A 14,842-nucleotide genomic window follows, 5' to 3' on the forward strand; every position below is an offset into this window, starting at 1 on the left:
CTCTTGGATAAAATGTGTGTCCCCATAGAAGTATATAAAATAGGCTCAAATTCTCTTCCATTGTTGTTTGTCTCTGATTTTAGTACTACTCTTACTGTTAGTACCATGACATACATTTCTAATACCTTCTCGGGATTTTAGGGTCTTTTTTCTCTCTGCCCTCAGTCTCCTCTTGGATAAATGTGTTGTCCTCATAGAAGTATATAAGTGAGGCTTTCATTCTCTTCCATTGATATTATTATTTGTCTCAGCTATTACTACTGTGTTTACTGTTAGTACTACAACATGTGTGTGTGTGCAGAAAACATCGCACAGGGCGATGTGATGCGTCTAGTGCAGTAGCCTTGGAGTAGTAGTACCTGTAGTTAGTGCATGCTGCATGCCGCTTTTGCTTGCTATGCTGCATGCTGCTTCTGCCTGATACTCATTGCTTTCAGCTAGTGCCGCCGGCTAGCCCTCTGTCTCAGAGGGCGAAAAGAGGAGCCGAGTGCATAAGCCTCCTCAGCCGGTACATAGCCTCTCCATTGTCAAGACTCGTACATGCCTCCTCGTGGCCACACACGGTAACTGGAACCTCGCGGTTCCAGGCTAAGTTGTACGGGATCTCGGAGCAGCAGGGGGCCCCAGAGACGGGGCATGCAGGCCCACCGGTGTGTGGACATGCCCTGGTGCCCAGTCAACCCCTGTCCCAGCTATGGGTAAATAACCCCAGCTATGGGCGAATAGTGAAAACCGCCTCAACGGTGGACCAGGCGGAAGATGGCGGCAGCGGAATGCACCACAACGGCTGGGAAGGCGGATGAAGGCTGCAGCAAAGACGGGTCCCCAGTCGTCTTGGTTTCCATGCCACTGGACCCTGGCCCGCTCAATGCCAAGGACTGTGTGGTGGCTGACCGTGCACCAGTCTCCCCACATTAAAAGATTCCACGCACAGGCGTCCTCCATCTACGGAGGACAGTCATACTCGTTTCGAGTGACCGCCGACGACGACTACAACATACAATTTCTAGTACCTGAAATGGATCGTTTTTCTCTCTGCCCTCAGTCTCCTCTTGGATAAAATGTGTGTCTCCATAGAAGTATATAAAATAGGCTCAAATTCTCTTCCATTGTTGTTTGTCTCTGATTTTAGTACTACTCTTACTGTTAGTACCATGACATACATTTCTAATACCTTCTCGGGATTTTAGGATCTTTTTTCTCTCTGCCTTCAGCCTCCTTTTGGATACATGTGTTGTCCTCATAGAAGTATATAAATAAGGCTTTCATTCTCTTCCATTGATATTATTATTTGTCTCAGCTATTACTACTACGTTTACTGTCAGTACTACAACATACAATTTCTACTACATGCTCAGGATTTTAGGGTATTTTTTCTCTCTGCCCTCAGTCTCCTCTGGGATAAATGTGTTGTCCTCATAGAAGTATACTAATGAGACTTTCATTATCTTCCATTGACATTATTATTTGTCTCAGCTATTACTACTGCTTTTACTGTTAGTACTACAACATACAATTTCTCTTACCTGTTTGGGCCTTTAGGGTCTTTTTTCTGTGTGCCCTCAGTCTCCTCTTGGATAAAATGTGTGTCTTTAAAGAAGTGAATACAGTATGCCTTAGTTCTCCTCCATTGTTGTTTGTTAGCATGTCTCCTAAAGTTTTTTTTTTGTAGTTTTGAGTACTTAGTGGTTGACTACCAAGGTGGTTCTACATTATATGGAAGTGGTGGGCATAAAAACCCTTTAGGAGGTTATTAGTTTTACGTGCATACGCTGCGCGGCGTGGGCCTGCGGGGAAAGGTCAGTCGTCAGGGCCACTTTTAAATACCAGCTCAGCTTGTAATCGCTGCAGTTTGAACTTTGGAAGACTTCTTATGGCGGGAGGTCGAGGGTTCGCGTCACTCATTGGCGCCTTTCCTTTTCCTCCTCGCTGCCCCGTCTGTCACTCAGCCTTTCCGCTCTCTGATCCATATGTAGGCTGCTTGAAGAAACGCCAAAGGCTTTATTTGCATGGAATTCCACAATTTTGGCTTCCGTGGTATTGAATGCTGTAAATATAACACCTGGCACTTACCTCACAACATACATTTTATAGGCTGAATTATTTGATTTGGAAATGAAACACCTTGGAACTTAACCAAATTTGACCACCCAAGTAAAGAGCGGTCGTGCCACCCACACACATGCGCTATCGGCCAGATTTATCACCGACGACTGAAGTGCCTGACAGAGTTGACATTGAGAGCCTTTTTGATAGGCAAGCGAAACATCGCTAACGGCACACACGCCATGGGGATAGGGTGGAGTTAGAGGAGGGTGATTCGGGCAATAATGTACTGGACAAATGTTGAATAGGTTTGTGTACACCTGCGTGAAGCCATGATGTTAAAGGCCTACTGAAACCCACTACTACCGACCACGCAGTCTGATAGTTTATATATCAATGATGAAATCTTAACATTGCAACACATGCCAATACGGCCGGGTTAACTTATAAAGTGACATTTAAAATTTCCCGGGAAATATCCGGCTGAAACGTCGCGGTATGATGACGTATGCGCGTGACGAAGTCAGAGTAACGGAAGTTATGGTACCCCGTAGAATCCTATACAAAAAGCTCTGTTTTCATTTCATAATTCCACAGTATTCTGGACATCTTTTGCAATTTGTTTAATGAACAATGAAGGCTGCAAAGAAGACAGTTGTAGGTGGGATCGGTGTATTAGCAGCGGACTACAGCAACACAACCAGGAGGACTTTGTTAGAGCGCTAGCCGCGCTAGCCGCCGACCTCACCTTGACTTCCTACGTCTCCGGGCCGCCAAACGCATCGGGTGAAGTCCTTCGTCCTTCTGCCGATCGCTGGAACGCAGGTGAGCACGGGTGTTGATGAGTAGATGAGGGCTGGCTGGCGTAGGTGGAGAGCTAATGTTTTTAGCATAGCTCTGTGAGGTCCCGTTGCTAAGTTAGCTTCAATGGCGTCGTTAGCACAGCATTGTTAACCTTCGCCAGCCTGGAAAGCATTAACCGTGTATTTACATGTCCACGGTTTAATAGTATTGTTGATTTTCTATCCATCCTTCCAGTCAGGGGTTTATTTCTTTGTTTCTATATGCAGTTAAAGCACGATGCTATCACGTTAGCTCGTAGCTAAAGCATTTCGCCGATGTATTGTCGTGGAGATAAAAGGCACTGAATGTCCATTTCGCGTGCTCGACTCTCATTTTCAAGAGGATATAGTATCCGAGGTGGTTTAAAATACAAATCCGTGATCCACAATAAAAAAAGGAGAGTGTGGAATCCAATGAGCCAGCTTGTACCTAAGTTACGGTCAGAGCGAAAAAAGATACGTCCATCACTGCCTCTCAAGTCCTTCACTGTAACGTTCCTCATCTACGAATCTTTCATCCTCGCTCAAATTAATGGGGTAATCATCACTTTCTCGGTCCGAATCTCTCTCGCTCCATTGTAAACAACGGGGAATTGTGAGGAATACTAGCTCCTGTGACGTCACGCTACTTCCGCTACAGGCAAGGCTTTTTTTTTATCAGCGAGCAAAAGTTGCGAACTTTATCGTCGATTTTCTCTACTAAATCCTTTCAGCAAAAATATGGCAATATCGCGAAATGATCAAGTATGACACATAGAATGGATCTGCTATTCCCGTTTAAATAAAAAAAAATCATTTCAGTAGGCCTTTAAGGCACCAAAAAACACAATTACATAACAAAAGTTTCGTTTCGAATTGAGATACCAATCGCACACACACACACACACACACACACACACACACACACACACACACACACTTTTTCGACATTTGCAAAGACCTGCATTCATTGACAAGTTCCAGGAACAGGTCACATTCTGGCCTCCCAGCAGAAGGACACCCAGCATCACAGCCTGCAGGACTTTAAAAAAAAAAAAAAAAGTCCTCCACTGATTGACCTGCTGAAGACCAAAGAATCCAATCACTGACTTGACGTGCGTGTGTGTGTGTGTGTGTGTGTGTGTGTGTGTGTGTGTGTGTGTGTGTGTGTGTGTGTGTGTGTGTGTGTGCGTGTGCGTGTGCGTGTGTGTGTGTGTGTGTGTGCGTGCGTGTGTGTGTGTGTGTGTGTACAGTCTGTGTGTGGTAGCAGCTGTGTGCGACCACACATGCCGTTTGGACGTCTCTCTATCATTTACACATTAGACTCTTGAAACTACTCCAGATATCATCAGGACAAAAAAATAAAAAAGTTTCGCCCGTTGCTTTACCTTCATGTAACCTCGCCTTTTAAGAACAACCACATCAGTAGAGAGCTTGTCTTTCTCGCCTCGTGCTTTAATGTGGGGACATTTTGGCTGCTCCGTGCACACTTGAATGAACAAGACTATGCAGAATGGGAATGTGTGTGGTTGTTACTGGAACAAACGGTCCAAAATATCACCTTGTATTTTACAAACAATAAAAACTAATTTGCAAAATTGATATCACTTTTTAAAATGTATACAGAAATTAATGAAAAATTTAATAAAATTGATTACATTTTTTTTTACAAGATTGATATGACCTTTAGTGTTTCACAAAATTGGTGAAACTTTGAAAAATGTATACAAAAATAAAAAATAATTAGACACATTTTCACAAAATTAAGAAAAAAAAGTTAGGGTGGCGTGGCGCAGATGGTAGAGCGGCCGTGACAGCAACTTGAGGGTTCCATATTCGATTCCAGCTCCCGCCATCCTAATCACGGTCGTCCTTGGGCAAGACACGTCACACGGCAAAAACTGAAATCTAAGTAAGATTAAATATCTCAAATAAGGGTGATACTTACTTATTTTCTGTCTGATAAGATACTTCTTCTCACTAAGCAGATTTTATGTTAGAGTGTTTTACTTGTTTTAAGTGTTTTGGTCCTAAATGATGTCAGTAAGATATTACAGCTTGTTGCTGAGATTTGATGAGCTATATTGAGTAAAACATGCTTGAAACTAGAATATCAACTGTTGCAAAGCTGTGTCATCAACACTCACAAGTATAAAACTACTTTTTTAAAGTAATCATTTCTTATTTCAAGCATGAAAAAAAAATCATGATTTTGACACAATTGTGTCGCATAATTAAAACAGATGACAGCCAAATGAACGTTGCTGTTTTATTTTCAATGAAACAATAGAAAAGAGGTACTCATATAGTAGTACGGTTGGCACAGTACAGTAAACTGACAGTTAAAATTTAAACATTTGACATTTCATACAATTTTGAACAGAAATAGTTCATGCACATTCAGGCAAATTCCTCAAAATTACAATAAACTTTTTTTGGCTGGGGTGCCGGGCTTTATATATTGCACTAATTGACTGAAAGAGCACGCACTTGGCGCGATGATGTCATGTTATCGATGGAAAAATGCATTTTTAGACCATATAATATGCCTGAGCGGCTAGGAGACCCCGAGAGTAACAAGCGGTTGCCTTGTTGCCTTTCCATTAAGAACAATAAATTAGTTTTTAGTATAAGTTTGCTGGTTTCACGAAATGTAATGCTGAGCGCATATCATTATGTCAAGATAATGGCACTAGCATTTACTTCATTTAAGAATATTTTTCAACATATTGAGCAAAAAAGTGTCTTCTTTTTTTTCTACCAAGAAAAGTGCACTTGTTATTAATGAGAATATACTTATTTTAAGGTACTTTTGGGTTCATTGAGGTTAGCTAATTTTACTTGTTTTGGAAAGTCTTGACAAGCCAAATTTTCTTGCTCTATTGGCAGATAATTTTGCTTAGTTCAAATAAAATACCCCTAATTTTTGTTTTTTTTCTTCTTGTTTTTGAACACTGACTTTTTGCAGTGCACCCTTGCTCCTGATGGTTCGTGGTTAGCGCCTTGCATGGCAACTTCTGCCATGTGTGTGAGTAGGTGACTGTGACCTCCAATGTAAAGCGCTTTGGGTATCGTTCCAGGTATAATCCATCCATCCATCCATTTTCTAAAGCTTGTCCCTAGCGCTAAATAAATACAGACCGTTTACCATTTGCCCCCAAAAAAGTGGTGAAGCATTTACAAAATTATAGGGCAACAAGAAAAATGAAACAAAATTGATAAACATTTTACGCAATTGATTAAAGAAGATTACAAAATTGAGGAAAATTAGAAAAATGGATACGGAAATAAAAAAAATATAAAATAAAATTGATAAACATTTTAGAAAACGGATTAAATAAATGAGGTGGTCCGGGCATCTGGTCAGAATGCCCACCAAACGCCTCCCTGGGGAGGTGTTAAGGGCAGGCCCAATCGGTATTAGAACACAAGGAAGACCCAGGACACGTTGGAGAGACTTTGTCTCCCAGCTGGCCTTGGGATTCCCCGGGAAGAGCTGGACAAAGTAGCTGGGGAGAGGTAAGTCTGGGCTTCTCTGCTAAGGCTGCTGCCCCCGCAACCCAACTGGTGGATGGATGAATAAAACATTTTTACAAAATTGATGAAACTTTGAAAAATGTATACGGAAATCAAACAAAATGGATAAAACATTTTTTACAAAATGTATTAACATTTTTTTTAGAAGCATTTACAAAATTTATGTAACCTTAGAGTGTACACAGAAATTTAAAAAAATAAATAAAATGAAACAAATTGATGAAAGACAAATTAACAAAATTTAAAAAAAAATTGGTAAAGCATTTACAAAATTGATGAAACTTTGAAAAATGGATACGGAAATAATACAGAACTAATTAAAACATTTGGTAACATTTTAGTATGGAGAACATCCATCCATCCATTTTCTACCGCTTATCCCTTTTCTGGGTCGCTGGGGGTGCTGAACATATTAACCATTAATTAGTTGCTTATTAACATGCAAATTAGTAACATATCAGCTCTTAATTTGTCATTATTAAGTACTTATTAATGCCTTATTCTGCATGGCCTTATTATACAACAACCCTAACCCTAACTCTCTAACCCTAACCCTCTAACCCTAACCACATAACTCTAAATTAAGTCTTTGTTACTTACAATATGTTCCCCTAGTGTCCAAATAACTTTTAATTAAGTCTTTGTTACTTACAATATGTTCCCCTAGTGTCCAAATAACTTTTAATTAAGTCTTTGTTACTTACAATATGTTCCCCTAGTGTCCAAATAACTTTTAATTAAGTCTTTGTTACTTACAATATGTTCCCCATACTAAAGTGTTACCAAAAGTTTTTACAAAATATATAAAATAATTGATAAGCATTTACAAAATGTATGTAACTTTGAAAAGTGTAAACGGTAATTAAAAAAAATTTAAAAAATTGATGAAAGAAAAATTAACAAAATTGGTAAAGTATTTACAAAATGTATGAAACTTTTAAAAAATGTACATTATTCTATGTATGCATGTAGGGTTGTAGGGTATACCGGTATTAGTATAGTAACGCAATACTAATGAGCAATATTCGGTACGATACCGCTTCTAAAAAGTACCGGTGCCCCACCCTCCTGCGCCCCCGTCATCCACTGTAATGATACCAAGTACAGGAGCGTATCTCGTCGATACTACTATGATTACATCGATATTTTTTGGCATCACAACATCTTCTTACGTTTTAAAAACATTTATATTATGTTAATAAACTCAATAAATACGTCCCTGGACACATGAGGACTTTGAATATGACCAATGTATGATCCTGTAACTACTTGGTATCGGATTGATACCCAAATCCGTGGTATCATCCAAAACTAATTTAAAGTATCCAAACAACTGAAGAATAAGGGATTATTACATTTTAACAGAAGTGTAGATAGAACATGTTAAAAGAGAAAGTAAGCAGATATTAACAGTAAATGAACAATTAGATTAATAATTCATTTTCTACCACTTGTCCTTAATATTGTAGACAATATGTTACTGCATACGTCAGCAGACTATTTAGGAGTCTTTGTTTGTTTACTTACTAATAAAAGACAAGTTGTCTAGTATGTTCACTATTTTATTTAAGGACAAACTTGCAAAAAGGAACATATGTTTAATGTACCGTAATATTTTTTGTTAAAATAAAGCCAATAATGTAATTTTTTGTGGCCCCCTTTATTTAGAAAAGTGCCGAAAAGTATCGAAATAATTTTGGCACCGGTACCGGTACCAAAATATTGGTATCGGGACAGCACTACATGTATGTACGCAAGGATATCATCGGAGCAGTTTTTGCTCGCACACATTCCACTGTATTGTCCACGTGGGGCGTTGTCTGCAGAGCCTGCAGGAAGTACACTGCAAAAAGTCAGTGTTCAAAAACAAGAAGAAAAAAATACAAAAATGAGGGGTATTTTATTTGAACTAAGCAAAATTATTTGCCAATAGAACAAGAAAATTTGGCTTGTCAAGACTTTCCAAAACAAGTAAAGTTAGCTAACCTCAATGAACCCCAAAATACCTTAAAATAAGTATATTCTCACTAATAACAACTGTACTACTATATGAGTACCTATTTTCTATTGTTTCATTGAAAATAAAACAGCAAAGTCCATTTGGCTGTCATCTGTTTTAATATGAGACACAATTGTGTCAAAGTCATGTTTTTTTTTTTCATGCTTGAAATAAGAAATGATTACTTTAAAAAAGTAGTTTTATACTTGTGAGTGTTGATGACACAGCTTTGCAACAGTTGATATTCTAGTTTCAAGCATGTTTCACTCAATATAGCTCATCAAATCTCAGCAACAAGCTGTAATATCTTACTGAGATCATTTGGGACCAAAACACTTAAAACAAGTAAAACACTCTAACATAAAAAGAATTATCTTATCAGACAGAAATTAAGCAAATATCACCCTTATTTGAGATATTTAAAGGCCTACTGAAATGAATTTTTTTTATTTAAACGGGAATAGCAGATCCATTCTATGTGTCATACGCGATATTGCCATATTTTTGCTGAAAGGATTTAGTAGAGAAAATCGACGATAAAGTTCGCAACTTTTGCTCGCTGATAAAAAAAAACCTTGCCCCTACCGGAAGTAGCGTGACGTCACAAGCGGTAGTGCTGCTCACAATTCCCCGTTGTTTACAATGGAGCGAAAGATATTAGCAGTGAGAAAGTGACGATTACCCCATTAATTTGAGCGAGGATGAAAGATTCGTGGATGAGGAAACTTAGAGTGACAGACTAGAATGCAGTTCAAGAGATATCTTTTTTCGCTCTGACCGTAACTTAGGTACAAGCTGGCTCATTGGAATCCACACTCTCTCCTTTTTCTATTGTGGATCACGGATTTGTATTTTAAACCACATCGGATACTTTATCCTCTTGAAAATGAGAGTCGAGAAGGCGAAATGGACATTAACAGTGACTTTTATCTCCACGACAATACATCGACGAAGCTCTTAAGCATGAGCTAATGTGATAGCATCTGTCTCAAATGCAGATAGAAACAAAAGAAATAAATCCCTGACTGGAAGGATAGACAGAAGATCAACAATACTACTATCAGGAGACACAGAACCAAACACTGGACATGTAAATACATGGTTAATGTGTATTCGATGCCTGTCGAAGCCTAGCAATGCTGTTGCTAACGACGCTAACTTAACAACGGGACCTCGTCAGAGCTATGATAAAAACATTAGCGCTCCACCTACGCCAGCCAGCCCTCCTCCGCTCATCAACACCCGTGCTCACCTGCGTTCCAGCAATCGACGATGCGGTCGGCGGCCCGGAGACGTAGGAAGTCAAGGTGAGTTCGCCGCTAGCGCGTCTTCTATCCAACAAAGTCCTCCTTGTTGTGTTGCTACAGCAAGCCGCTAATACACCGATCGATCCCACCTACAACGTTCTTCTTTGCAGCCTCCATTGTTCATTAAACAAATTGCAAAAGATTCACCAACACAGATGTCCAAAATACTGTGGAATTTTGTCGAAGAAAACAGAGCTCTGTATATTGTGTCCAAAAGGGTCCAAACACTTCCGTGGACCTCGCGACGTCACGCGCATACGTCATCCTCCAAAGGCGTTTTGAACCGGAAGTTCCCCGGGAAATTTAAAATGTCACTTTATAAGTTAACCCGGCCGTATTGGCATGTGTTGCAATGTTAAGATTTCATCATTGATATATAAACTATCAGACTGCGTGGTCAGTAGTAGTGGCTTTCAGTAGGCCTTTAATCTTACTTAGATTTCAGTTTTTGCAGTGTACCCTCCAGTCCATCAGTCGAATATCATTTGTTCATTGTAAGGTTGTGTCGGGGGGGCCCACCTGTGTGGAGAGTGTGTATCATCTGCTTGCTTGCATACAAAAGCCCAGAAGGTGCACAGATGTTGTACAAGCAGAGCTAGGTCTGGCATTAACACGAGTGATAGCTCTCATGTGGCATAGGAGCACAATCTGACATCACTCCTGTTGGGAATGTACCGGAAGAGACAGACTGTAACGCCGTAGGAATATTCATGACGGGGCCACTTACGGATGCCGATAAGAAGGCACTTGCTTCTTTTGTGTGACAGCCCGTGATTGATTTTGTTTGTGTTGTACGGAAAAACAGCCTGACAAATTTCAGAAGGGGATCAATGGGAAGACCAGCCTTCCTTTTAGGGGGTGAATGCAAAAAGACAATTCAAGCGTTGCAGCACATTTATCACCTGCACCTTTATATGCATGTATGCACTGTATATACTCACATGACTGTACTGTTTGTTTGTGGAAGCTCTCACCCCTGAGCCCTTTCACACAAAAGGGTGAACACGTGTCAACTCATAAAAGTAGCAATAGATTTCATGGTAAAATTGTGAAATTGACTGTTTTTTACAGCATTTTTCTCTAAATGAAAAAAAACTGTACTTTTTTTTTACTGCAATAAACTGTGGTGCCGTTTTGGCATTTGCAGAAATACACCAAAAAATCTACAGTGGCTGATTTTTGCTAAAAACAAACAAACTGGCAGCTCAGGTGCCGGAATGTTACTGTAAAATTGCAGTTTTTTTTAATTTACAGTAAAAAACAAATATACATTTTACAGTAAAATTCTGGCATCTGAGCTGCCCTTTTTTTTTTTTTTTTAACCATAAAAACAGCTATACTGTTTTTCCATTTACAGTAATATATTATTATCGGCCGATAAATGCGTTAAAATGTAATATCGGAAATTATCGGTATCGGTTTTTTATTATCTGTATCGTTTTTTTAAAATTATTATTATTATTTTTTTATTAAATCAACATAAAAAACACAAGATACACTTACAATTAGTGCACTAACCCAAAAAACCTCCCTCCCCCCATTTCTTTCTGTTATCAATATTCTGGTTCCTACATTATATATCAATATATATCAATACAGTCTGCAAGGGATACAGTCCGTAAGCACACATGATTGTGCGTGCTGCTGCTCCACTAATAGTACTAACCTTTAACAGTTCATTTTACTCATTTTCATTAATTACTAGTTTCTATGTAACTGTTTTTATATTGTTTTACTTTCTTTTTTATTCAAGAAAATGTTTTTAATTTAGTTATCTTATTATTTTTTTATTTTTTTTAAAAAGTACTTTATCTTCACCATACCTGGTTGTCCAAATTAGGCATAATAATGTGTTAATTCCACGACTGCATATATCGGTTGATATCGGTATCGGTTGATATCGGTATCGGTTGATATCGGTATCGGTAATTAAAGAGTTGGACAATATCGGAATATCGGATATCGGCAAAAAGCCATTATCGGACATCCCTAGTAATATACACTACATTTTGAGGTGAAATTTCATATTTTTTTTACATTTTAGTTTTAAAAAATATCTACTAATAAAATGCATGAAAAAATTGTGTAACAATAGTATTCATTGTTAGAAGCGGCCCTCTTGGGCCAAACATCACTGCGATGTGGCCCTCAGTGAAAACCACTTTGACACCTCTGGACTAGGGCTTTAGCACACTCAAAAACTTACCAAATCTTGCAAGAAATGTGTACATATGTTCATCAATGACCATGTAGAAGGCCATTTTGGTTTTCAGGTCCAATTTTTGGGACAAATTAGGCTTTGTCTTTTCTTCCTTTGTTTTCTAATCAAAAAGTAGAAGGTGTCACGGGCCAAATAAAACAAACACACTTTGGACACGAGATGACTGAAATGTACCCAACACGTTATTATTATATATATATATATTAATAAAAATGAATCAGGAAGTCGTTGCCCAAAATGTTAATCAGTTTTTGAGCAATGGGTAGATAACTAAGTGTACTTGGAACGCCCCCTTTCCATCGCCAGACTCCATTTGTCGCCCCCTCATCTCCAGCACCAGAGCTCATTTCCCCGCATGGACAGTGTGGATAAAAGCACGTCAAATTATTATTTTCATCACTTAATTGCATGTGTTTGTCTCCCTGATTCATGATTACTTCAAAACTGATCGGTTTAAGATTATGTGCAGAGAAGAAATATAAAATAATCACCATTTGCTCTTCCACCAGCCTATGTTTCCTCATGTTCTTTCAGCATTTCCTCAAGGATATTTAGGAAAACATCAGTAGAAGAAGACACAAATCAAAATACCAGCGGCATACCTTCTTTTTCTCTCACTTTTGGCGCCTGCTCTTCTTTCTACATTTTTCCGCATGTTCTGACTCAGTCTTTCTCCCTCCAAATGTGCTCCTGATTTTTAGAATCGCATTTTGCTTGAGTCTTTTAAATTCTTTTTCGAAGTCCGAATCAGTAGAATGATTGCTCAATTTGCCAATTTGAGTGTAGAAGTAATAATAATAATAATAGATTTTATTTGTAAAAAGCACTTAACATTGAGTAAACAACCTCAAAGTGCTAGAGTGTATTAAAAAATAAATAAATAAAAAGATGATAATAAAAAAAAAACTAGAACAGCCAAATAGCTGGAAATAGTATGCATACATCTAAAAAAAAGGCTTTTTTAAAAAGAAGGGTTTTTAAGCCTACTGAAAGCCACTACTACCGACCACGCAGTCTGATAGTTTATATATCAATGATGAAATCTTAACATTGCAACACATGCCAATACGGCCGGGTTAACTTATAAAGTGCAATTTTAAATTTCCCGCTAAACTTCCGGTTGAAAACGCCTTTGTATGATGACGTATGCGCGTGACGTAGCCAGTGAAACAGGAGTATCGGTAGCCCATTGAAGCCAACACAAAAAGCTCTGTTTTCATCTCCAAATTCCACAGTATTCTGGACATCTGTGTTGGTGAATCTTTTGCAATTTGTTTAATGAACAATGGAGACTGCAAAGAAGAAAGTTGTAGGTGGGATCGGTGTATTAGCGGCTGGCTGTAGCAACACAACAAGGAGGACTTAATTGGATCACAGACGCGCTAGCCAACGCTAGCCGCCAACCGCATCTGTGATCGGGTGAAGTCCTTCGTCGCGCCGTCGAACGCTGGAACGCAGGTGAGCACGGGAGTTGATGAGCAGATGAGGGCTGGCTGGCGTAGGTGGAGCGCTAATGTTTTATCATAGCTCTGTGAGGTCCGGTTGCTAAGTTAGCTTCAGCGTCGTTAGCAACAGCATTGTTAAGCTTTGCCAGGCTGAGAATTATTAACCGTGTAGTTACATGTCCATGGTTTAATAGTATTGTTGATCTTCTGTCTATCCTTCCAGTCAGGGGTTTATTTATTTTGTTTCTATCTGCATTTGAGCCAGATGCTATCACGTTAGCTCAGTAGCTAAAGAGCTTCGCCGATGTATTGTCGTGGAGATAAAAGTCACTGTGAATGTCCATTTCGCGTTCTCGACTCTCATTTTCAAGAGTATATAGTATCCGAGGTGGTTTAAAATACAAATCCGTGATCCACAATAGAAAAAGGAGAGAGTGTGGAATCCAATGAGCCAGCTTGTACCTAAGTTACGGTCAGAGCGAAAAAAGATATGTTTTGCACTGCATTCTAGTCCGTCACTCTAACGTTCCTCATCCACGAATCTTTCATCCTCGCTCAAATTAACGGGGTAATCGTCGCTTTCTCGGTCCGAATCGCTCTAGCTGCATTGAAAACAATAGGAAAATATGAGGAAACGAACAACTGACAACGTCACGCTACTTCCGGTAGGGGCAAGGCTTTTTTTTTATCAGAGACCAAATGTTGCGAACTTTATCGTCGTTGTTCTATACTAAATCCTTTCAGCAAAAATATGGCAATATCGCAAAATGATCAAGTATGACACATAGAATAGATCTGCTATCCCCGTTTAAATAAAAAAAATTAATTTCAGTAGGCCTTTAAAAGCATCCACAGTCTGTGTTGCCCTCAGGTGGTCAGGGAGAGCGTTCCACAGGCTGGGAGCGGCGGAGCAGAAAGCTTTGTCCTCTGAGGTTGGAGGAGGTTAGCCTGTCCGGAGCGGAGGTGTCGAGTGGAGGATTTGGGGGTGAGTAGTTCTTTGAGGTAGAGGGGGGGGGGGGCATTTCCATGGAGGCACTGGTGGGTTAGTAGGGAGACTTTGTATTCAATCCTGAGTGGAACAGGAAGCCAGTGAAGGGATTTGGGAATTGGTGTGATGTGGTCGTATTTCCGCACTGTCATCAGGATCCTAGCAGCACTATTTTGTATGTTTTGCAGCTTCTGGATGTTCTTGCTTGGGATCCCGACAAGAAGTGCGTTGCAGTAGTTCTAGCCTGGAGGAGACAAATGCTGTCAAGTTATTTACATTGATGTGCAATTGCCACTGACTTGAGTCACTTTTGTTGGCCACCACATGGTGACAAAATGGTATTTATCAGACCGCTGACTATTTGTATATTATATGAAAGCGCCCAAATTGCTTATTGGACTTGTGGCGTCTCGCGGGCCAAATTGAAGATGCCGGTGGGCCACATTTGGATGTAGTTTGGACACCCCGGTATTAGCCG

General features: G+C 39.5%; 1 long non-coding RNA gene across 1 annotated transcript in view; it reads left to right on the forward strand.

The window, feature by feature from the left end:
• LOC133639198 (uncharacterized) overlaps nucleotides 1-14,361 on the forward strand; it is a 134,472-nt gene extending 120,111 nt beyond the window's left edge. The window contains exon 5 of the long non-coding RNA XR_009823752.1: nucleotides 14,248-14,361. This is a non-coding gene — a long non-coding RNA (uncharacterized LOC133639198). The remainder of the gene's footprint in view (nucleotides 1-14,247) is intronic.
• The last annotated feature ends 481 nt before the right edge of the window (nucleotides 14,362-14,842 follow it).

This window comes from Entelurus aequoreus, linkage group LG22 (assembly GCF_033978785.1).
Source record: "Entelurus aequoreus isolate RoL-2023_Sb linkage group LG22, RoL_Eaeq_v1.1, whole genome shotgun sequence".
Classification (NCBI taxonomy): Eukaryota; Metazoa; Chordata; class Actinopteri; order Syngnathiformes; family Syngnathidae; genus Entelurus; species Entelurus aequoreus.